We start from the raw sequence: 24,101 nt of genomic DNA, 5'->3' as shown, positions 1-24,101 counted from the left end.
TATGGCTAAGATTAAGGTAAGGGTAGGGGTTAAGATTAGGATAAGGTTTATGGTTTAGGGTAGGGACATCCCGATTACTCAGTTTCTTGCCCGTTTCCTCAAAGAAAATGTGGTTTGAGTCTTCGTTTGCCCCAATAGGCACCGGGGTTTGAGGGATTTTTAACACACAAAGATCTGTTACATAGGTAACCAAACACTACACAGGGCTGCCAACAATGGAGTGAGATTTGCCTCCTGGAAAAACCCTAAACAGGGGTCTGGGGGTCCTCCCCCTGGAAAATGTTAATAAGGTAATTTTCTGCAATTCTACATATTTTGACATGGCCTATGTTTATGACCAAGGTGGAAAATAAAACAAATAAAAACCACAGGTTAGGTGTGTTCAAGATGCTTTGAACATTAAATGAACACAAAACAATGGACGACTTTGTTACATTGAGATTTTTCGTGATCACATTTTAAGTATGCAAAATTAAAAATGTTGTTTGACACTTTATTCAGACAGTAATGAAATGAGATGGGGAGACAGGCAAATGGGAGAAACAGTGGGAAGATTGGAAGCAGGGAGTTGTAACGGCTGTCGTAGAGAGGGGACCAAAGCGCAGCGTGTTGAGTGCTCATGATGATACTTTATTATAACTCAAAATACTAAAGCAAAATAACAAAGAGAAGAAACGACAGCGCACAGTTCTGTCAGGTACAGAGACTAAACAGAAAACAACTGCCCACAAACACAGGTGGAAAAAAACCCTACTTAAATATGATAGCCCCTCCCCAAAAAACATAGAAATATAACAACTAGAACTTAAACATAGAAAAACACAAAACACCCCCTGTCACGCCCTGACCTACTCTACCATAGAAAATCACATCTTACTATGGTCAGGACGTGACAGGAGTATTACCACTACACCAAGTCTCCGCACAGGAAATACTAATATTAATGGTTGATGGCAGTCGGTAACCAAATCATAGATTGCCGTCTCCCTGTCCATAGACTGCTTTCAAGGTAAGGATACAAACATGTTGTATTTTGTAATTTGGGTGATCTCTTTAAAATAGGGCTGGAATGAAATCCTGCTTGCTCTCCAATAGGGTTGGCCACCCCTGATCTATGTTTCCCAAGTGCTGGGTGTTTTAAAATGTTCTTGTTATAACAATACATTTCTCAAAATCACCGAACTTTCAAGAAAAATCCAATGAATATCAATATACAGGTGGTTTATGACTAGTTGAAGATCTTTGGCATCTTCCTCTATATAGACAAAATATGATGCGTTTGAGTTGAGTCCCCCCTATCATCAAAACTGTCCATGAATGGCTGCAAAAATACATAGCCTCATATCATTCATTTTCAAAGACACAAGTAGGCATATCAGATTTCAAATATTCAATTACAGTAGAAAAATTGGGAAGAAGTGGAATAATAAAATACGTGTGGGGAATAACAGTAGTGTTCTTGCTGACAAGCACACTAATCACCCTATATTTTAGCTCATTGTTAAGAATGAAATTTGTTCCATTGTTCCACTGATCAGACTAAATAGATAATAAAATCTCCTGAAGACAAGATCACATAAATCTGCCCCTACACCCTAACCAAATAATGTTTCTATTTATTGTCCCCCCTCTAGAATCAAACCTACACTTTTGGGTTCCCAATCTGTTTGACAAAATGTGTCACAGCCTAAATGGCAATCACCAAATGAGGGGACTAATGCAAGTGTGCATTAAATCAACTTTAGTGCATGATGTCAAAATATTGTTGACAACATTGCACATTAAAAATCACTACCGTGCTGCTCTTTTTTACAGTTTTAGAGAATGCTCTCTCTACATTCTGCTCCACTCTAATCTTGAGGGGTGTTTCTTTTAAAGTTGCATCAAACCTCCTTGATCCCTTAGACCAATCATATGCTTCAATGTGCCGCAGTTCACAGTGATGTTGCAAGACAGGACAATGATAAGGTTCTGCTGGTGATGTTAAATTGAAGGCGCAAATGCTACGATTTCAAATCGATTTGGAGCACAGTTGAAACGTTGACTCACTGACTATACAAAGGACTAATAAAAAAAATGAAAGCAGTAATTTTTGATGTGTGACATATAAGATGTGTGGAGTGTGAGCGTAAGAATAGTGTCAATTGCGTATGTCTCACAGCCAATGCGTGAGAGTTGGCAGGTCTGCAATACATATAATCTTCAGAGTCTTTAGAAAAGTAAGTTGAAAGCTTACACAACAAGTTGTACAGAGTATCAGTAGAATCAAGACCATCAGACAACAATTTCTGCCAATCGTCAGCTGTACTCCTGACCAAATCCATATGTTTTTTCAGGTTGTCAAAACATGTTACATTAATATAGTGGTAACTTTAATAAATGCTGCATTACCAACTCTAACACTAATAGCTTTTTGAAACAATGCTTTCATCTCTAAAGCATTGTCCTGTCATTGTCCTGTCTTGCAACATCACTGTGAACTGCAGTACATTGAAGCATAGGATTGGTCTAGTTATGTAAGGGATCAAGGAGATTTGATTGGCATAAGCTTTGATTAGATAGTTGGCAAAACTGCATACAGTTGGTAGTTTTCCATCCTTATTTCTCAGACTCTGCGTTTGATTTAGAGTTGTCATACCAATAGTCCGCAGCGGCCCACACAGCTTTCTCACTCTTTTCCCGGATGTCTTAACATTTTTGTACAATGTAGGTACATTCTTGAGATCACTAACAATTGTTTCAGCAGCTACTTGAATCTTGGACAATGGTTTAGGAAAACCAAATTATTTCAGAGCCCTGCCCAATGCATGTTTCAGTCCTGGTGTAAAAAGTAACTCTCAAAATAATAAGTGTCTGGGTCAAACAAACACGAGCATCTCATTTGACTAGGATGATTAACCACACAACCCAGGCATGATTTCTTTAGCTTGATCGACATATGCTCCAGAATGAGACCCAAAGTTGCCTGGATAATCGCTATAGTGGGGATTGTGAGATAACTGTCTGGCTGATCATCCTTTTCCACAGGCTTTGTAGATATGTTCGAATCAGAGGCTCTATTTCCAAGGCAAACTGATCGAGCCAGTGGTATTTAGTTGGCGGAAAATAGTCCAGAGTTGTGGGTTATTGGTATAAGTATGACTCAGGATAGCCGGTCTCTGCATTGTCATCCAAGGTCTCACAACACCAGTCACTAGGTGTCGGGTCTTGGAGGTCGGTTTGTGAATATTCTTGAGAAATCTCTTCAAAGCGATGTCGTCAGCTTGTCTATCGATTGTTCCATGTCCCTTTTTGATCCGGGATGACGAGGCGGGACCATACCAGTCACACTGTAATTCGTATTTATCACCCACCGAGAAAAGCTCTCTTCTAATGCCATCATACTGTTTCAACGTTTCGCCATATTGATGAATAATACGCAGAAAACTCTTCATTGGCTTATCGGGTGCCCCCAAATTTGCTGTGTCTTCTACATTCAGCTGGATCCTCTTGGCAATACGTACCAGATCGGACATATTGCCATATTTCACAGGTCAGTCAAGCTCTAGGAACTAGAGCTAGGAATACCTAGTTCCACTCAAATAAGTCTGAAAGAACTGTCTGCTTTTTGGGACGAGTTAAATAGTCAACGTGCCATAAAACATCTTAGTCACTAGATCCCCCCCCCCCCCCCCCCAAAAAAAAACTAAGACCCCAGAAAACAAAGACCCCAGAAAACTATATGGTAAGAACAGTCTTACATGATTGTGACCACACACAGGAACCAAACACCACCTGAATGAACCCCCAATAACACACACAACCATTTCCCACACTCACAACTCACCCACAGACACACTCACTTCCATTTCCCACAACCGCACCTCAACACACACACACACACACACACACACACACACACACACACACACACACACACTCTCCTCTCATAAATCATGACATTGTGTATCCTAGACTAACTACAAGTGACCACTCGTGCCCTGTTGATGGGGCCATTGTCATTCAATGGGGGCATATCCATGGTAGACAAAATAATGGCCTGCCTGGCATTTTTATACATGACCCTAAGCATTAATTAACTCAAGAACTACACCTGTTTGGAAGCACCTGCTTTCAATACACTTTGAATCCCTCATTTACTCAAGTGATTCCATTATTTTGTCATTTACCTGTAGGCACTATTGTGATTGATGGATTACCGCTCTGCCTGAAAATGTAATTGTGTGCTTTGGGAGATGAAGACAAACAAAAGATGAGGTAGCAAACATTTATTGAGAAGCTTGATTAAATTATACAGATCTGATTACAGTGACATGATCAACATGATGTACTCTACATAGTATTCTGTCATACTGCATTCTGTAACTATCAAGAGAGGCGTGATAGAGGCTCTCAGAGAGGTGAGGAAACATTGATACACTTCCCTATTCATTAAGCCTAAAGGAAATGGTTCCCAAGGTAAGACTTTTCCACGGTTAATAAAATATATGGCACATAGAAATTAAAACTGGATGGTCTTCAGAGATGGATGGGAGGGGTTTAGGGTAGCTGAAGGATGGGACTAAAAACAAACAAAAGATAACTAATGTAGAATATACTGTGTCCATAAAATGTATATAGTATATATAAGCTGGAAGTAAGTGTTGTTGTCCATTAGTTGTCCATTAGGGGAGGGGTGGTAGGGTTAGGGGAAAATAATAAAGGAACACATATAAAAAATATATACAGTGAGGGAAAAAAGTATTTGATCCCCTGCTGATATTGTACGTTTGCCCACTGACAAAGAAATGATCAGTCTATAATTTTAATGGTAGGTTTATTTGAACAGTGAGAGACAGAATAACAACAACAAAAAATCCAGAAAAACGCATGTCAAAAATGTTAGAAATTGATTTGCATTTTAATGAGGGAAATAAGTATTTGACCCCCTCTCAATCAGAAAGATTTCTGGCTCCCAGGTGTCTTTTATACAGGTAACGAGCTGAGATTAGAGCACACTCTTAAAGGGAGTGCTCCTAATCTCAGTTTGTTACCTGTATAAAAGACACCTGTCCACAGAAGCAATCAATCAATCAGATTCCAAACTCTCCACCATGGCCAAGACCAAACGGCTCTCCAAGGATGTCAGGGGCAAGATTGTAGACCTACACAAGGCTGGAATGGGCTACAAGACCATCGCCAAGCAGCTTGGTGCGATTATTCACAAATGGAAGAAACACAAAAGAACTGTCAATCTCCCTCGGCCTTGGGCTCCATGCAAGATCTCACCTCGTGGAGTTGCAATGATCATGAGAACGGTGAGGAATCAGCCCAGAACTACACGGGAGGATCTTGTCAATGATCTCAAGGCAGCTGGGACCAGTCACCAAGAAAACAATTGGTAACACACTACACCGTGAAGGACTGAAATCCTGCAGCGCCTGCAAGGTCCCCCTGCTCAAGAAAGCACATATACATGCCCGTCTGAAGTTTGCCAATGAACATCTGAATGATTCAGAGGACAACTGGGTGAAAGTGTTGTGGTCAGATGAGACCAAAATGGAGCTCTTTGGCATCAACTCAACTCGCCGTGTTTGGAGGAGGAGGAGGAATGCTTCCTATGACCACAAGAACACCATCCCCACCGTCAAACATGGAGGTGGAAACATTATGCTTTGGGGGTGTTTTTCTGCTAAGGGGACAGGACAACTTCACCGCATCAAAGGGACGATGGACTGGGCCATGTACCGTCAAATCTTGGGTGAGAACCTCCTTCCCTCAGCCAGGGCATTGAAAATGGGTCGTGGATGGGTATTCCAGCATGACAATGACCCAAAACACACGGCCAAGGCAACAAAGGAGTGGCTCAAGAAGAAGCACATTAAGGTCCTGGAGTGGCCTAGCCAGTCTCCAGACCTTAATCCCATAGAAGATTTGTGGATGGAGCTGAAAGTTTGAGTTGCCAAACGTCAGCCTCGAAACCTTAATGACTTGGAGAAGATCTGCAAAGAGGAGTGGGACAAAATCCCTCCTGAGATGTGTGCAAACCTGTAGACTGATCATTTCTTTGTCAGTGGGCAAACGTACAAAATCAGCAGGGGGATCAAATACTTTTTTCCCTCACTGTACAGTAACGGTCAAAAGTTTGGACACACCTACTCATTCAAGGGTTTTTCTTTATTTTAAAACATTTTTACATTGTAGAATAATAGCGAAGCCATCAAAACTATGAAATAACACATATTGGATCATGTAGTAACAAAAAATGTGTTAAAAATGTGATTTATATATTTTATATTTCAGATTGTTCAAAGTAGCCACCCTTTGCCTTGATGACAGGTTTGTATGCTCTTGGCATTCTCTCAACCAGCTTCACCTGGAATGCTTTTCCAACAGTCTTGAAGGAGTTCCCACATATGCTGAGCACTTGTTGGTTGCTTTTCCTTCACTCTGCAGTCCAACTCATCCCAAACCATCTCAACTGGGTTGAGATCATGTGATCGTGGCGGCCAGGTCATCTGATGCAGCACTCCATCACTCTCCTTCTTGGTCAAATAGCCCTTACACAGCCTGGAGGTGTGTTAGGTAATTGTCCTGTTGAAAAACAAATGATAGACCCACTAAGATATATATGGGGATTGGAAATGATGCAGACAATTACATTAGAAGCCACAATCTATCTGCAATATTAAAGCAGATCTACCTCCTAAAAAAATAAAATACTTGGAAGAAGCCCAGCATTCATTTGGATTCCTGCCTTCCTTCTCATTGAAAATATGGATTAATTGACCATTTTAATGGAGTAACAATTGATCGGGCAATGCTGGTGATGCATATAGTAGGTGCCAGAGCTTTGCTCAGCAAGAGCCTTATTGGAGAAGACAAAATGTTGAGCCAGCTGCGTTCAGAGGTCATTGGTGCAGAGGAGTGTTTTGGTGATAATTATTACCGCTATCCTCTCATATTCCCTCTTGACTGCATCAGAACTAAAGTTCATAGAGCTGCACACAGTGGGGCTTGATAGTTTGTCTCTGTTGCAGCACTTCATACGCTGAAAAGGCAAGTTAGATGGTGACCTAGTTTTGGACCAGTTGTGCATATATTAATCGAGGAGTATTGAAGAGGATTTGGATGGCAAGACCCTGATTAAATAAAGTTTATGAAATAAGGTTGTGAATAAAGAATGCTACTTTCGTATCAATCATAGTTCTCTCCGATTTAAACTCATACATGTCCAAACGGAGGGATTTTTAAGCAACTCAACTTAGTATTGCCACACGGTTATGCAATGGAAAAACACAAATATACTAACACTAAGCTTTTTTGGTTTTCTGTAAAGAGGAATATGCTGCTAAGCCAATGTGGCAATACTAAAAGAGAATTGCTTATCTGTGAACTTCGGATAAGGGGAGAAATGTCCCTGATATTGCTTGGCACAAACAAACTCAAAGGGATCACACAAAAATAACGTTCTTTCAACTTTAACCCCTGGGCTAGCATGGCTAAGTTGATTAAAAGATGGCCAAGAAAGTAGTTTACCTCTGGAAAACGAAAACAAACAACACATCTACATTGGAGAAAATAAAAAAAGTTAAAGCTCGCTTCTACACATTTAACTCATAGTCCACCACCTTAAAAAACAACATTGCTAGCAACCACTATTAGCCTATTCTAATGATCATTTCTATATTCCCCGACGTCAAGGGTTAGTTTAAGCTCATGGCAATAGTAGGCAGATTGTGAGGTAAGGCATTTCTAATAAAGTGACCAGACAGCTGTCAGGACTTCTGCCGAAGTCGATGCCCCTCCTTGTTCGGGTGGTGCTCGGCGGTAGAAGTCACCGGTCTTCTAGCCATCATTGATCCGTTTTTCATTTTCCATTGGTTTTGTCTTGTCTTCCTACACACCTGGTTCCAATCCCATTCATTACATGTTGTGTATTTAACCCTCTGTTTTCCCCTCTTGTTCGGATGTTATGTACTCGGGTATTTTGTATCGGTGTGCAACGGGTTATTTTTACCCATGTTATTTTTGTATGTTGGTTTTGGAGTTAGTTTTTTTGTTAATAAAACTACTCCAGTTTAACCAAGTTGGTTTCTCCTGCGCCTGACTTCCCTGCCACCTACACACACGACTATGACAACAGCCTGCTGCTCGACTGTATTTACTCTAATGTGCTGCAAGGGAGTTCAATAGTGGAGTGGTGGACAAGCTCAGGGGAGCTGTGTTTACAGATGGAGGTAATTACTTGCACAGAGGCAGCTCTGCCGAATGATGAAATACCTTAGGGTGCCCGCAGTAAATATTTTAATCTGAGTTTGGGCCCAGTGAGTGACTGTATTGACACCAATAGGAAAATAGAGACTAATACAATGCAACGACTATGCTCAGCAAGCTAGGGGACAAAAACATTTAATTACTCCCAACGACGTTTGAACAAGTGGTATGGAGAAAGGACATTCGCTGTTGGTCCTTGGAAGTTGTTTATCACACTCTTGAGGGTTGATCTTGAGATGGCTTGTGATGCCCATGCTGAACTGTCAATGTTTTATACCTCGCATAGTCTCTGGTATGTTTGCTAGCTGTGAGTGCTGGCAGTGTGTGATGTGTACCTCTGTTGACATCGAAATGGCAATTATTAGACCTCCTTTTGTACACATTGTCATTCAGGTCAGGTCACTATGAATAGTTATGTTTGTGTTCACATTCGTTTCATAAGCAGTCAACCTACTCATATGGCATAACCTACTTTATAGGTTGAAAGAGCTTAGCATATCTATAATTATTCTCCGCTGTGAGTTGGTCATGGCTTCTGTACTTTAGTTATCTAACACTTGTACATTTGACCCATGAAATAAAGGAATACACAGACTGGATGCACTGGATCACATTCTTCATGAAGCCACTAAGCCTACATCAAATAGCTAGCATATGCACACAATATAGATACGATATAATATATCAGAAAAATTTTAATAACATGATCCCAGTATACAGAGGAAAGAACATGTTACAGCATTAAAAAAATGTATCTGCAAAGACAACTACAATATCACTATAATTAATGTATTACATATTCAACACTGTAATTAGTTCTCCAACTAATTAAGAACATCTCATGATACTCACTGGCGCCCGTTTGAATGAGCATCTTCATCCCCTCTCTAGCCAGAGCTAGTGATCTCTTGGCCCTCGTGGCACTGGCTCCGCAACACAAATCTGACCAACCACATGTTGGCCAGATGGCCCGGCATGGCAGGTCAGCCATAACAGTGAGCCTCATTAATGTGAGCCCTCCATTTTCATCATGACCTTAAAAATACAAATTCACACATGCTCACCTAGCTGCTCTGTGGCTGCTCTGCCTCCTCCCAACAGCCCCTTTCCACCTCACACTGAGAGAAAGTGCAGAATATAGACATAGTGCTGATAGTGACAGGTTGGCAGATGTGTGCCATAGAGAACAGCTTGGCCCATCTTGCCCAGTAATTACTCCCAAAACTGGCACTGCTGGAGGGTGTCATTTGTTGATGCTGGCAGTCACAATGCCTTATGGGAGGGAGACAGTTTTAATTAAAGGACAGACATAACCAAGAGGTGGATACATCAATAAGACATGGTGGGAGCGACGAGAAGATGCTTGATTGGCAGCCATTTCAAATCAAATCAAACTTTATTTGCCACAAGCGCCGAATACAATAAGTGTAGACTTTACCGTGAAATGCTTACTTACAAGCCCTAAACCAACAGTGCAGTTCAAGAAGAAGAAAATATTTACCAAGTAGGCTAAAATAAAAAGTAACACAATAAGAATAACAATAACGAGGCTATATACAGGGTCCCCGGTACCGAGTCAGTGTGCAGGGGTACAGGCTAGTTGAGGTAATCTGTACATGTAGGTGGGGGCAAAGTGACTATGCATAGGTAACAAACAAACAGCGTTCATTCAATCAAATGTTCATTACAAAAATGTTGTTTGTTTCAGGTGATCTAGCTGATCGGAGATTCCCATTGTAATTAAAGACGATTGTAATGAACTTGTATCCATATAAAGAGTAGCAAAGTAAGGTCTATAGTAAAAGGAAGCATTTACATTTTTGTCATTTAGCAGACGCTCTTATCCAGAGCGACTTACAGTAGTGAATGCATACATTTCATAAATGTTTTTCTCCGTACTGGTCCCCCGTGAGAATCGAACCCACAACCCTGGCGTTGCAAACACCATGCTCTACCAACTGACCCAGCATCAGTTGATTATACAATAAATACTGAAGAGGATTATTATCATAATTGTATTGCAGTCGAATCAAAGGCAGGAAGTAAACTTTCATGACATCAGCTAGCATTTTGTTTCAATTTATCAAACGTTTACAACAAGTGGATTTGATCCTTAGCATTCAAATCAATTAAGTGTGGAGAAGTGCATTGTGGTAATCTCCTGAGAGCAGTTATTGTCAATTAAATTATCTTACTGACTTTAACTCATAAATTGTAATTTGTATACATGGAGATAAAATAGACCTAAGTATCACGACTCAGGATATGACCCAGATGCAGACACGGGAGGTGGATTGTACCGTTCTCAGATTATTTATTATAAACACGGGGCAGGTCGAGGGCAGGCAGAGGTTCGTGATCAAGTCAGAGTCAGGCAAGTACAGGACGGCAGGCAGGCTCGGGGTCAGGGCAGGCAGAATGGTCAGAACCGGGAAAAACTAGGAAAGAGAACTTGAGACACAGGAAGACAAAAAAGAACGCTGGTAAGACCTGACAAGACGAACTGCCACAGACAGAGAACACAGGTATAAATACGCAGGGGATAATGGGGAAGATGGGCGACATATGGAGGGGGGTGGAGACAAGCACAAGGACAGGTGAAAAAGATCAGTGTGTGACACTAAGTGGATTTTTTTTGTGAGTGTGTGACAGAGAGAGAGAGAGAGAGAGAGTGAGACAGAGCGAGAGAGAGAGAGACAGCGATAGAGATCATGGGTGACATTTTCATAGTGCAAAAGAATTGTGCAAAATGCAAATAAACCTCATAATATTGCAGTGTGATTTAATTAGAAACTTTTCTTCAACAATGTGCGTACCCCGTAGAGTTGATGTCCGCGCCCGCGGAAATCGAATTAGCATAATACAACATCCGTCTATTTAAGCTAGAGATATCAGTTTTGCATGGGCTGCGTCTCAATCCACCACATCCTCCAATGGCAGCCTTCCGCATCTGCAGTGGAAGGTGACTGAGCTACATCGATGTTTGTCAGACCATGAGACATCCCCAAAATTGTCCTTCTCACGAAAACGTTGGGAGCGTCTGAACTTTTTGCTCTTTGACCCCCACAAGCATCACTGGACTCATCTGATGGCGGTACCACCGATCTGCCAACTTCTGTCTTAGCGTCTGAACAGTTTGGGCTACACAGAAATATGACCCCTCTATGGAAAGGTGATACTCGTCCGAATATGTACATGTAGGGCTGTTACGGTGACCAAATTACTGCCACACCAGTGGTCACGAGTCATCATGGCAGTCAAATTCCGTGACCGTTTATTCACAGTAATAAAGCTTCTCCAAGCTCTGATGCTGCTGCTCATTAATAGCCTACCAAACTTGCTAACAGCCTGGTACTCCACACTCTATTGTCCCTCTAGTCACTCTGATCACTCAATGCAAATGTAATCGAAAATCAAATCAAACACCTAATGAGAGCCCATGAGCTCATGTTGCATAACATTTCTAGATTACATGTTTTTTTTCCACTGCCCCTGTTCCAAGACAGGTGCATCATAATGGTCTATGTTTCAAGACAGGTGCGTTTGTGGTCATGTTTGAGAATGGTGTCATCCTGCTAATGGAACATTCGAGCTTATTAGCCTACTGTCATGATCGTGAGGAAAGACGGACCAAGGTGCAGCGTGATTTGAGTTCCACATACTTTTAATCCAAAGTGAAACTACAACAACAAAGAGCACACACATATCAGTACTCAACAAAACAATATCCCACAAATCAGGTGGGCGAAAGGGCTTCCTAAATATGATCCCCAATTAGAGGCAACGATTACCAGCTGCCTCTAATTGGGAACCATACAACTCACCAACATAGAAATAAAATGACTAGAACACCCCCCTAGTCACGCTCTGACCTAAACACCATAGAGAACCAAGGGCTCTCTATGGTCAGGGTGTGACACCTACTGCCTTGTGCGCATTGCTGCTCTTATAATGTGAAGAAATAGCCTAGTAGTTTATCAAAACGTTAAGCTAAACGTTCTCATCTGCTGCGTCCGGCTCATTGCTTAAAACAGATTTTTTTTGATGCGAGTGGTTGTATTAATTCGGGATCTTTCGCATCCCACAACTGTCTGAGACTATGTTTAGAATATGTATTTCTCGCACAGAATAGAGTAGGTCAATTTTGTACGATGTGGGATAGTAGATTGACATAGGCTAGTACTTTTGCTGTTCGTTAGGCCTACTCATCTTGTTGGCTGATGAAAAGTAAATGTGGACAGTTCTTCCAATATCTTCAATATGCGCCTCCTCTTATTATCCAAATTTCAATCAGCATAATATCCAAATGTCAATCATTTTATTATCCCAAATGTAAGTCCTTTGTTGAACTCAGCTTACCACTTAGAATCCAATTTTCAATCTCTTAACACCAAAGTGACGGTCTAATGCACTGCATCTCAGTGCTAGAGGCGTCACTACAGACCCTGGTTCGATTCTGGGCTGCATCACAACCGGCCGTGATTGGCGGCGCACAATTGGCTCAGCATCGTTAGGGTTTGGCCAGAGTAGATCGTCATTGTAAATACTTGCCTATTTAAATAATGGTAAAATAAATATTAACCACATTTTTATCCTTTTATTATCCAAATTTCAATCAGCTTAACACGTCCTTTCCACACTCACACAACTCTCACATCCACATTTTCTTAGGACTATTCCCAAACACACACAGTAATCTCCACATTCACTTAGTACTATTCCCAAACACATACAGTAATCTCCCTTATTACTCCAAAATGTTATTGGTCACATACATATTGCGGGTGTGGAGAAATGCTTGTGTTCCTAGCTTCAAAAGTGTAGTATCTAACAATTTCAAAACAATACACACAAATCTAAAGTAAAAGAATGGAATTAAGAAATATATCAATATTTGGACGAGCAATGTCGAAGTGGCATTTACTAAAATACAGAAGAATAGAATACAGTATATACATACGAAATGAGTAAAGCAGTATGTAAATATTCTTAAAGTGACAAGTGGTCCATTATTAACCTCTGGGCGGGCTCCGTATGCGGGACGGACATCCAGCGAAAAATCCTATCGCCATTAGCATAACAAAATTTAATATATATTTTTTTCAAATATAGGACTATGTTATATCGTTTTATAGATACACCTCTCCTGAATCGAACCACGTTGTCCGATTTCAAAAAGGCTTTGCAGCAAAAGCAAAACATTAGATTATGTTAGAGGAGTATATCGTAAAAGTAGCCACATAGCCATTTTCCGACCAACCACATGCATCACAAATAACCAAAAATCAGCTAAATGCAGCACTAACCTTTGACAATCGTCATCAGATGACACTCCTAGGACATCATGTTACACAATACATGCATTCTTTTGTTCGATAAAGTTCATATTTATATATAAAAACAGCATTTTACATCGGCGCATGACGTTGACTAACTATTTTCCCTCAAATGCATCCGGTGAAACAGCGCTAAAATTTACTAAATTACTATTCGAAAACATTTTAAAAATGTAATATTGTCATTCTAAGATTTATAGATGAATATCTCTTGAAAGCACCTGTAATGCCAGATTTAAAAATAACTTTACTGGGTAATCACACTTTGCGATAAAAGGGGATGCGATACTCAGAAAAATAGGCTACCGTTACAGGTCAGCGCCATCTTGGAAACAATTGCATATCAAATCTACTCTTGTATACTATTGTCAATAATCCCTTACCTTTGATTATCTTCATCAGAAAGCACTTCCAGGGATCCCAGGTCCACAACAAATGTATTTTCGTTCGAAAAAGTTAATCCTTTATGTTCCAATAGCTTGTTCTTGTTAGCGTGTTCTGAAGGCTGCTCCAAAAGTTCTGTCAGCCGCAGGACTCCTCTTTCAACAAAATGCATTTTTTTTTTATTTAGGTTCGTTCAAACACGTCAAACGTTGTATAACATAAATCTTTAGGGCCTTTTTCAACCAGAGCTCCAATAACATTCAAGGGGGACGATTGCATTGTCTTTCAAAACGTTTCGAAAGGGGAGGGTAGCCAGGGGCGCCGGCGTCATAATGGTGATGGCCCTCCTCATGTGACCACGTTCCACAGACTCTCATTGTGTCAGTTTTCACAGTAGAAGGCTCAAACCACTTTGTAAAGACTGGGGACATCTAGTGGAAGCAATAGGAAGTGCTCAATGAACCATTGCTCACGGTGTGATTTATAGGCAAAGTGATGAAGTTGAGTCCGCAATTCAGAATTCCACTTCCTGTTACGATCTGTCTCGGGGTTTTGACTGCCATATGAGCTCTGTTATACTCACAGACACCATTCAAACAGTTTTAGAAACTTTAGGGTGTTTTCTATCCACAAGTATTAATTATATGCATATCCTAGCTTCTGAGTTTGAGTAGGAGGCCGTTTAAAATGGGCACAATTTTTTTTCAAAAATCGCTGTAGCGCCCCCTATCCTAGGCGACCGTCAAGAGGTTAAAGTGACCAGTGATTCCATTTCTATGTATATAGGGCAGCAGCCTCTAATGTGCAGGGTTGAGTAACCGGGTGGAAGCCGGCTAGCAATGGCTATTTAACAGTCGGATAACCTTAAGATAGAAGCTGTTTTTCAGTCTCTCGGTCCCAGCTTTGATGCATCTGTACTGACCTCGCCTTCTGGATGATAGCGGAGTGAACAGGCAGTGGCTCGGGTGGTTATTGTCCTTGATTATCTTTTTGGCCTTCCTGTGACATCGGGTGGTGTAGGTGTCCTGGAGGGCAGGAAGTTTGCCCCGGTGATACATTGGGCAGACCGCACCACCATCTGGAGAGCCCTGCGGTTGCGGGCGGTGCAGTTGCCGTACCAGACGGTGATACAGCCCAACAGGATGCTCTCAATTGTGCATCTGTAAAAGTTGGTGAGGGTTTTAGGTGCCAAGACACATTTCTTCAGCCTACTGAGGTTGAAGAGGCGCTGTTGCGCCTTATTCACCACATTGTGTGTGTGGGTGGACCATTTCAGATCGTCAGTGATGTGTATGCCAAGGAAATTGAAGCTTTCCACCTGCTCCATTGCGGTCCTGTCAATGTGGATGGGGGCATGCTCCTTCTGCTGTTTCCTGAAGTCCACGATCAGCTCCTTTGTTTTGTTGACATTGAGTGAGAGGTTATTTTCCTGGCACCACACTCCCATGGCCCTCACCTCCTCTCTGTAGGCTGTCTCGTCATTGTTGGTAATCAGGCCGACTACTGTAGTGTCATCTGCAAACTTGATGATTGAGTTGGAGGCGTGCGTGGCCATGCGGTCATGGATGAACAGGGAGTACAGGAGGGGTCTGAAGATGCAGGGCCCCGGTGTTGAGGATCAGCGATGTGGAGGTGTTGTTATTTCACCACCTGGGGGCGACCCGTCAAGTAGTTCAGGACGCAGTTGCACAGGGCAGGGTTGATACCCAGGCCCCCGAGCTTAATGATGAGCTTGGAGGGTACTATGGTGTTGAATGCTGAGCTACAGTTAATGAACAGCATTCTTACATAGGTATTCCTCTTGTCCAGATGGGATAGGGCCGTGTGCAGTGCAATGGCGATTGCATCGTCTGTGGATCTATTGGGGCGGTAAGCAAATTGAAGTGGGTTTAGGATGTCAGGTAAGGTAGAGGTGATATGATCCTTAACTAGCCTCTCAAAACACTTCATGATGACAGAAGTGAGTGCTATGGGGCAATAGTCATTGAGTTCCGTTACCTTTGCTTTCTTGGTTACAGGAAGAAAAGCAAGTGGGAACAGCAGACTAGGGTAGGGAGGGATCGAATATGTCCGTAAACATTCTAAACAGCTGGTCTGCGGCTAGGCATGCCATCTGGGCAGGCAGCCTTGTGAGGGTTAACACGCTTAAATGTCTTACTTACATCGGCCACGGAGGGGGAGGGTGAGGGCTAGGGCCATTCCCCCCAGAAATGTCCGGGAACTTGCAGGTGCCTTTGGTGGGAGAGTGGGGTAACATCTCACAGCAAGAACTGGCACATCTGGTGCAGTCCATGAGGAGGAGATGCACTGCAGTACTTAAAATGCAGCTGGTGGCCACACCAGATACTGACTGTTCATTTTGATTTTGACACCCCATTTGTTCAGGGACACATTATTCCATTTCTGTTAGTCACATGTCTGTGGAACTTCTTCAGAATATGTCTCAGTTGTTGAATCTTGTTATGTTCATACAAATATTTACACATGTTAAGTTTGCTGAAAATGAACACAGTTGACAGTGAGAGTACGTTTCTTTTTTTGTTGAGTTTATATAGCACTCCATTGTCATTTCCCGTTAGGTGTTATTGTCTCTGTTTATGTTCTCATGTCCAGACGCTACTCTTGTTTTTGTATCATTACATTTTAATTCATATTAAACTCTCGAACTGCACCTGTGTCTCCATTAAAGAATAATGCCTCACCTCATGGAAGCAGCAGTTGATCAAGGCATCTCCCAGATGGTCAGCGAACAGAAAGACCTACTTCACCAACACCACGACCAGCTGGCTCAACTGGGGACGACTATGGATGAGGTCCTCTGCATTCTTCAACGTCTCGTCATTGTCCGAGAGGCGCCACCCCCCTTGGGTGGAGGATTTTCTACTACGTGTCAACCCAGTGCATCCAGCAGTCCGTCCAGGTCAGCGAGTTCCGTGCTCCCTCTATTTCGCTCATCAGATGAGAGCCCCCACCACCGAGAGGTCCAAGGATGCCATGGTCATTTCCCTGATGACTGGACAGGCGTTTGAGTGGGAGAGAAGAGAGGAGGAGCTGGATTCGTATGAGGGGTTCATGGCTTTGTTCAGGGGGTTCTTCGATCATCCATCAGAGGGCAGAGATGGATGTGAGCACTTACTTGACCTATGGCAGGAAGGCCAGACCCCTGCAGAATATGCCCCCACCTTCAGGACAGTGGCAGCATCCAGCGGCTGGAATGAGCCGGCGCTTCGCACCCTATTATGAAGAGGGTTGTGCGAGGAAATCTAGACGGAGTTGGCTTGCCAAGATGACACCCTCTCCTTGGATGCACTTATTGTGCCATTGGAACAGTGATGGATGCTGATAATGGGCCTCTGTACACCTATGTTGATATTCCATTAAAAATGTGCCGTTTTCAGCTACAATAGTCATTTACAACATTACAGTGTCTACACTGTACTTCTGATCAATTTGATGTTTTTTTATTGGACAAAAACATGTGTTTCTTTCAGAAACAAGGACATTTCTAAGTGACCCCAATCTTTTGAACGATAGTGTTTGTGTGTGTATATATACACTGCTCAAAAAAATAAAGGGAACACTTAAACAACACAATGTAACTCCAAGTCAATCACACTTCTGTGAAATCAAACTGTCCACTTAGGAAGCAACACTGATTGACAATACATTTCACATGCTGTTGTCCAAATGGAATAGACAACAGGTGGAAATTATAGGCAATTAGCAAGACACCCCCAATAAAGGAGTGGTTCTGCACAGACCACTTCTCAGTTCCTATGCTTCCTGGCTGATGTTTTGGTCACTTTTGAATGTTGGCGGTGCTTTCACTCTAGTGGTAGCATGAGACGGAGTCTACAACCCACACAAGTGGCTCAGGTAGTGCAGCTCATCCAGGATGGCACATCAATGCGAGCTGTGGCAAGAAGGTTTGCTGTGTCTGTCAGCGTAGTGTCCAGAGCATGGAGGCGCTACCAGGAGACAGGCCAGTACATCAGGAGACGTGGAGGAGGCCGTAGGAGAGCAACAACCCAGCAGCAGGACCGCTACCTCCGCCTTTGTGCAAGGAGGAGCAGGAGGAGCACTGCCAGAGCCCTGCAAAATGACCTCCAGCAGGCCACAAATGTGCATGTGTCTGCTCAAATGGTCAGAAACAGACTCCATGAGGGTGGTATGAGGGCCCGACGTCCACAGGTGTGGGTTGTGCTTACAGCCCAACACCGTGCAGGACGTTTGGCATTTGCCAGAGAACACCAAGATTGGCAAATTCGCCACTGGCGCCCTGTGCTCTTCACAGATGAAAGCAGGTTCACTCTGAGCATGTGACAGAGTCTGGAGACACCGTGGAGAACGTTCTGCTGCCTGCAACATCCTCCAGCATGACCGGTTTGGCGGTGGGTCAGTCATGGTGTGGGGTGGCATTTCTTTGGGGGGCCGCACAGGTGCTCCATGTGCTCGCCAGAGGTAGCCAGACTGCCATTAGGTACCGAGATGAGATCCTCAGACCCCTTGTGAGACCATATGCTGGTGCGGTTGGCCCTGGGTTCCTCCTAATGCAAGACAATGCTAGACCTCATGTGGCTGGAGTGTGTCAGCAGTTCCTGCAAGATGAAGGCATTGATGCTATGGACTGGCCCGCCCGTTCCCCAGACCTGAATCCAATTGAGCACATCTGGGACATCATGTCTCGCTCCATCCACCAACGCCACGTTGCACCACAGACTGTCCAGGAGTTGGCGGATGCTTTAGTCCAGGTCTGGGAGGAGATCCCTCAGGAGACCATCCGCCACCTCATCAGGAGCATGCCCAGGCGTTGTAGGGAGGTCATACAGGCACGTGGAGGCCACACACACTACTGAGCCTCATTTTGACTTGTTTTAATGACATTACATCAAAGTTGGATCAGCCTGTAGTGTGGTTTTCCACTTTAATTTTGAGTGTGACTCCAAATCCAGACCTCCATGGGTTGATAAATTGGATTTCCATTGATTATTTTGGTGTGATTTTGTTGTCAGCACATTCAACTATGTAAAGAAAAAAGTATTTAATAACATTATTTCTTTCATTCAGATCTAGGATCTGTTGTTTAAGTGTTCCCTTTATTTTTTTGAGCAGTATATATATATAAAACTTTTGGTTATGTGTTATTTCATAGTTTTGGTGTCTTCACTATTATTCTACAATGTAGAAAATAGTAAAAATACCGAAAAACCCTTGAATGAGTACTGTAGGTGTGTCCAAACTTTTGACTGATACTGTAAATGTCATATGGGTCGTATTGAGTGGACCAAAACGCAGCGGGTAAAGTGCTCATATTAAAGAAAACACTTAATCAAAATAAACAAACGACAAAAACAGTCAAGTAAGGTGCACAGACTATACTAGAAACAACCACCAACAAACACAAGTGAAAACAAACAACTAAATATGCCCTCCAATTAGAGACAACAACAACCAGCTGCCTCTAATTAGAGGTCATTGCCAAAACTCACAGAAATAGAAAAGCTAGATTTAAACATAGAAATAAGAAAACTAGAACCTAAACCCACAATACCCAAACACACAAAACAAACAACCCCTGCCACGCCCTGACCAACTATAATGACAAATAACCCCTTTTACTGGTCAGGACATGACAGTATATATATATATATGTATTGATTTAAAATTAAATAAATAAAAAAGTGGGATGGTAAAATGTTTTTCAGTGTAAAATGAAATGACTAAATCCAGATAGAAAGTATGTTGAAAATATCATGAAGCAATATATTTTTAAATAAGATAATATTTGAGAACTGAGAATAACCAAAATAAAAACTAGACAGTCAGTGAGAATAAAAAATTCTAAAAATGGCATGGAACCCGCATTGATTTTGTTATAATGTTTGAGTCATTCACATAGTACAAAAATGTATGCACTCACTACTGTAAGTCGCTCTGGATAAGAATGTCTGCAAATTGACAAAATTGTGAATAGCATAAGAACACGACATAAACTATGGGAAAATGTGTAGTATTGCAGGAAATTTGCTTTAAAACTTCACATTTTCTCTACTCCCCATGGCAAAATGTGTAGAATTGCAGGACATTAGCTTTGAAACTGCAAAATGTTGGCATCAAAAACCATGCAATTGGCCACGCCTACTACCATCCTAGGGAAAATACTGTTCTGGGTATCTTGGTTAACTATTTTAATCTCCTTTTAAATGCCCTGTTACCTACTTTGCCCCATTAATTTCATCTAGCCTATGGACCTAGTCAAGGTGGACAAAAAGGAGATGGCCACGGGTCAACAACAAGAAAGGTAGCTACTGTATGATTTTCAGACATTTATAACAAATCGAATGTACCTACAGTATATGGACATAAAACAGTCTATACCAAAGCTGTCTACTGATAAGCGCGATTGGTTGTATTTTGTCTGTGCTGTCTCCTTAATAATCTCATCAACATCTACCCTGCTTAGAATGGAAGAGGAAAACAATTTATAAGCCACGGCTACAAGTAAGTAGTCCACTTACTTAAAAGTATAGACAGCATAGCAGTGCTACACACTCACTCCTTTCTGAAACATTACTGACAGTTGCAACAGTCACCTGACATGCATGGCTCTTCCCCACAGGACAGCTCATCCAAGAGCGACGTCGATCACCTCCTTGACCCAAGACTGCCAGCGTCCGTCCACTCAGGTGAAACAACATAGCAGTGCTACACAGTCATTCCTTTCTGAAACATGTCTGACAGTTGCAACAGTCACCTGACATGCATGGCTCTTCCCAACAGGACAGCTTGTCCGAGAGCGACGTCGATCGCCGTGTGACCCCAGACCGCCACCATCTGTCCATTCAAGTAAAAAAACATAACAATTGAAATTTCATGAACTTAGAAGGTAGACTGACACCATTAAACAGTAGGGAATTGGTCACAGAAGGGACATGAACTCTCAATCTTTGTGACGAAAAGTAACTGCAATGATCACTTAGCCATCCTAGAAGTTGACAGGTTTTTAGGTAAAATGGAAATGTAGTTCCTCAAAATATCAGATAAATGGGGGGGTGGTGTTTAAAATATCCACTGTGAAATATATTTAATGCTAAGTGCCTAACATAAACTCATACGGTCAATTTTTTTTTAAACTAGGTATGGCTTGGCCAGGATCGAACAACCAACCATATGACTTCAAAACAAAAACTCTTACCACAAGACTACAGGGTAGGCTCAAAATACGGGAACAATACCAAAGTACACGGTGATGACTGAGAGGTGCAAGCCGACAAAAGTTTTTGTTGGCTGTGTTCTCATCTGTTTCATTATTCACCTCCTGCATTTGTCTACTTTCTGTTCCACTGTCTGTTTCATAGTGATCTGCCTTCCTTCATGTTAACACTACGGCTATAAGCCTCCTTCTGACCTGGGTATCTGTTGTGCTTACAGGGAGACAACGCAGGTGGAGACAACACAGATGGACAAGGAAGGGACATCATCAATCAAGTCGGAGGACAAGGAGGGGGAGAAAAGGCTAAATGCAAACATTACTGAAGATGAGTCTCTGATCTCAATACTCTGCTATGCTCTAAGACACACAACCACCAAGATAGCTCTCAGTGATTTATTGGACATTATACAGTACATCTCCATTGTCCAGAACTGACAAAATGTGTTCCCAACAGTCACTACTAGTTTATTAAGTATTTTGACTGTAATGACACTTTTGAAATGCACTATATTTGTTCAACATGCCAGTATTTATTTGGCAGTGAAGTGCCAGATCATTGCTCATCATGTGTTTGCCTCCCTGGGGATATGCCGTCTCTTGTCAAGAGTGGATCAGTGTTCATGAAATTGTCAATCAAAAAACAACTAGAGGAAAAGTTATTAGACTGCAAATTCTGCGAAGCGTTAGAATATAAGTATTCTAGGTCCAATAGCAGCCCAGATAATATAGATGACATTAATGATGGTGCACTATACAAGTCAATAGATGCCCTTAATGACACTGATTTCATTCGTATTTCACATGTGGATGGGGTTCCAATATTCAAGCCCTCTCCCTTTCACATCTAGCCCCTACAAGTCACAGTTTATGAATTTCCCCCGAACCTAAGAGCAAAGCACATTATTCTTGTGGGGTTGTGGTTTGGGTCAAATAAATTAATTATTTCCTTCAGTCGTTTGTGGATTAGTGTCTTTCACTTGAGGGCGAAGGCTTGACATGCCAGTTGAGAAGGACACCCACAAATGTATGTGTGTACAGTTTACTATGTATTTGTGATTCCCCTGCTCGCTGCAAAGTACAGAATATCAAACAATTCAATGGTGAACATGGGTGCAACTGGTGCTATCACAGAGGAGAAGTGGTAGAAAAAGGGTAATGGGTTCACTGGAGTGTATCCGTTTGAGAGTGAGCCAATGCCACTCACAGACACTAAACACCGAATAAAGGTTGCCTTGGTGGTAGAGTCAGGGAACATCATACATGGTGTTAAGGGCCCATCTCCTTTAATGTTCCTTACTGTTTTCAACATGATTGCAGGGTTTGCTTTTGATTACATGCATGGCATCTTACTTGGGTTATGTTGGCAAATGACTACACTGTGGTTTGAGTCCAAATATCACCCTGAGTCCTGGTACATTGGAAGAGAAATAGAGTGCATAAACAAAAGATCGCTTGCCATAAAACCAACACGCTCAATTAATTTACTCAAATATTGGAAAGCCACAGAGTTCTGACACTTCCTGCTGTTCTATAGCCTCCCCTGTTTTAATGGGATTTTACCCAGGCAGTACTTACACCATTTAGTGCTACTGGTGCAGGGTACCTATTGTCTTCCGAAAGACACGGTTACCTCTCATAACATTGATATGACTGAGATGTTCTTTCGAGAATTTGTTATTAGGTTTGAACAATTGTATGGGAAATGTCATGTCAGCTACAATGTCCATATACATTTGCATGCACCTACATGTGTCTGAAACTGGGGGCCTTTGTGGGCTCAAAGTGCATTCATCTTTGAAAGTAGTAATGGGAGACTTGTGGAAATGTTCACCATCTACCGACACATCCCGAGACTACTCACTATTACATTCAGCACAGATTCAAATCAAGCTAGCAAAAGGTTTGTTGAAGAAATGTTAAGGGGCTACAGAATCGCCAATAAATGTGAAAAAAAAGAAGAGTGTATTTTTACTAGGGTATCCTGTTGCACGGAGCCCTACATCAAGGGAGGCTGTTCTCCTCGGAGAGTCAGACGTTACTTACAAAGAACCATGTCAATTTCACCATAGAACGATTGTTATTGGGAATCACATTCATTCCAAAACAGCAAATACCTTATAGAAACGAGTAAACCATGTAGTGGTCACCCAACATGGGTCACTGGGGATGGTCAGTTCTTTTGTTGACGTTGGCAGTGAAGTGGACTACGCTTTTATAGACCCAGTGATGACAACAAGTTGCACAGTAAGAGACCTAGAGACAGGAGGCACTGCCTCTGGGATTCTTAAAGAGATTGGCATTTCAAATGAGGTTCAGTTAATCAAATGCACAGACATCTGTACCACCTGTGTTCATCTGGAAGACATCCCAGATGTACAAAGGAATTACATCTGTTTACAGCCCAACAAATGGGAGGTAAACTGAGAAAGGGTTGAACCGCTTAACGTAACTGTATACAACGTTTTTTACATTGTGTTTATTTATTCAGAGTATGTATGAATGAAGGTGATTCTTAAACTGGCAGCATGATATATAAATGCATTATTACACTGACATTACATTGACTGAACTGTGGGCCTACTGAAACCATTATCATTTGCATTGGTATCTATCAAATAAATATAGCATACACTATATTTATTGCATGTGGACATTGTAATTTCTTACGTTTCTCATCTGCTGAGTTTAAATGTCTGATATTGCACTATATTTCAAACATTTCTCTGGATCATACTGTATCTCAAATCCTGTAGTTAACTTGAAATTGCCATATCCTGCAGGAATATAAAAATCCTGCAGGATTCCTGCAGGAATTGTTATGTTTCTGCAGGATTTTCAACATTTCTGCAGGACAAGTGGGCGTCAGGGACTTTTCCTGCAGTATTTTGTCAACCCTACCGGATTGCTGCAGG

General features: G+C 42.0%; 1 long non-coding RNA gene across 1 annotated transcript; it reads left to right on the top strand.

The window, feature by feature from the left end:
* Positions 1-876: 876 nt before the first annotated feature.
* LOC106567557 (uncharacterized) lies at positions 877-23,825 on the top strand. The gene is made up of 7 exons (XR_001320098.2): positions 877-1,009; positions 20,219-20,277; positions 20,440-20,477; positions 20,596-20,662; positions 20,757-20,822; positions 21,114-21,185; positions 21,408-23,825. It is a non-coding gene; the product is annotated as an uncharacterized lncRNA (long non-coding RNA).
* The last annotated feature ends 276 nt before the right edge of the window (positions 23,826-24,101 follow it).

Source organism: Salmo salar, chromosome ssa13, assembly GCF_905237065.1.
Source record: "Salmo salar chromosome ssa13, Ssal_v3.1, whole genome shotgun sequence".
In the NCBI taxonomy this organism is placed as follows: Eukaryota; Metazoa; Chordata; class Actinopteri; order Salmoniformes; family Salmonidae; genus Salmo; species Salmo salar.
This window is presented reverse-complemented; position numbering and strand designations above follow the sequence as displayed.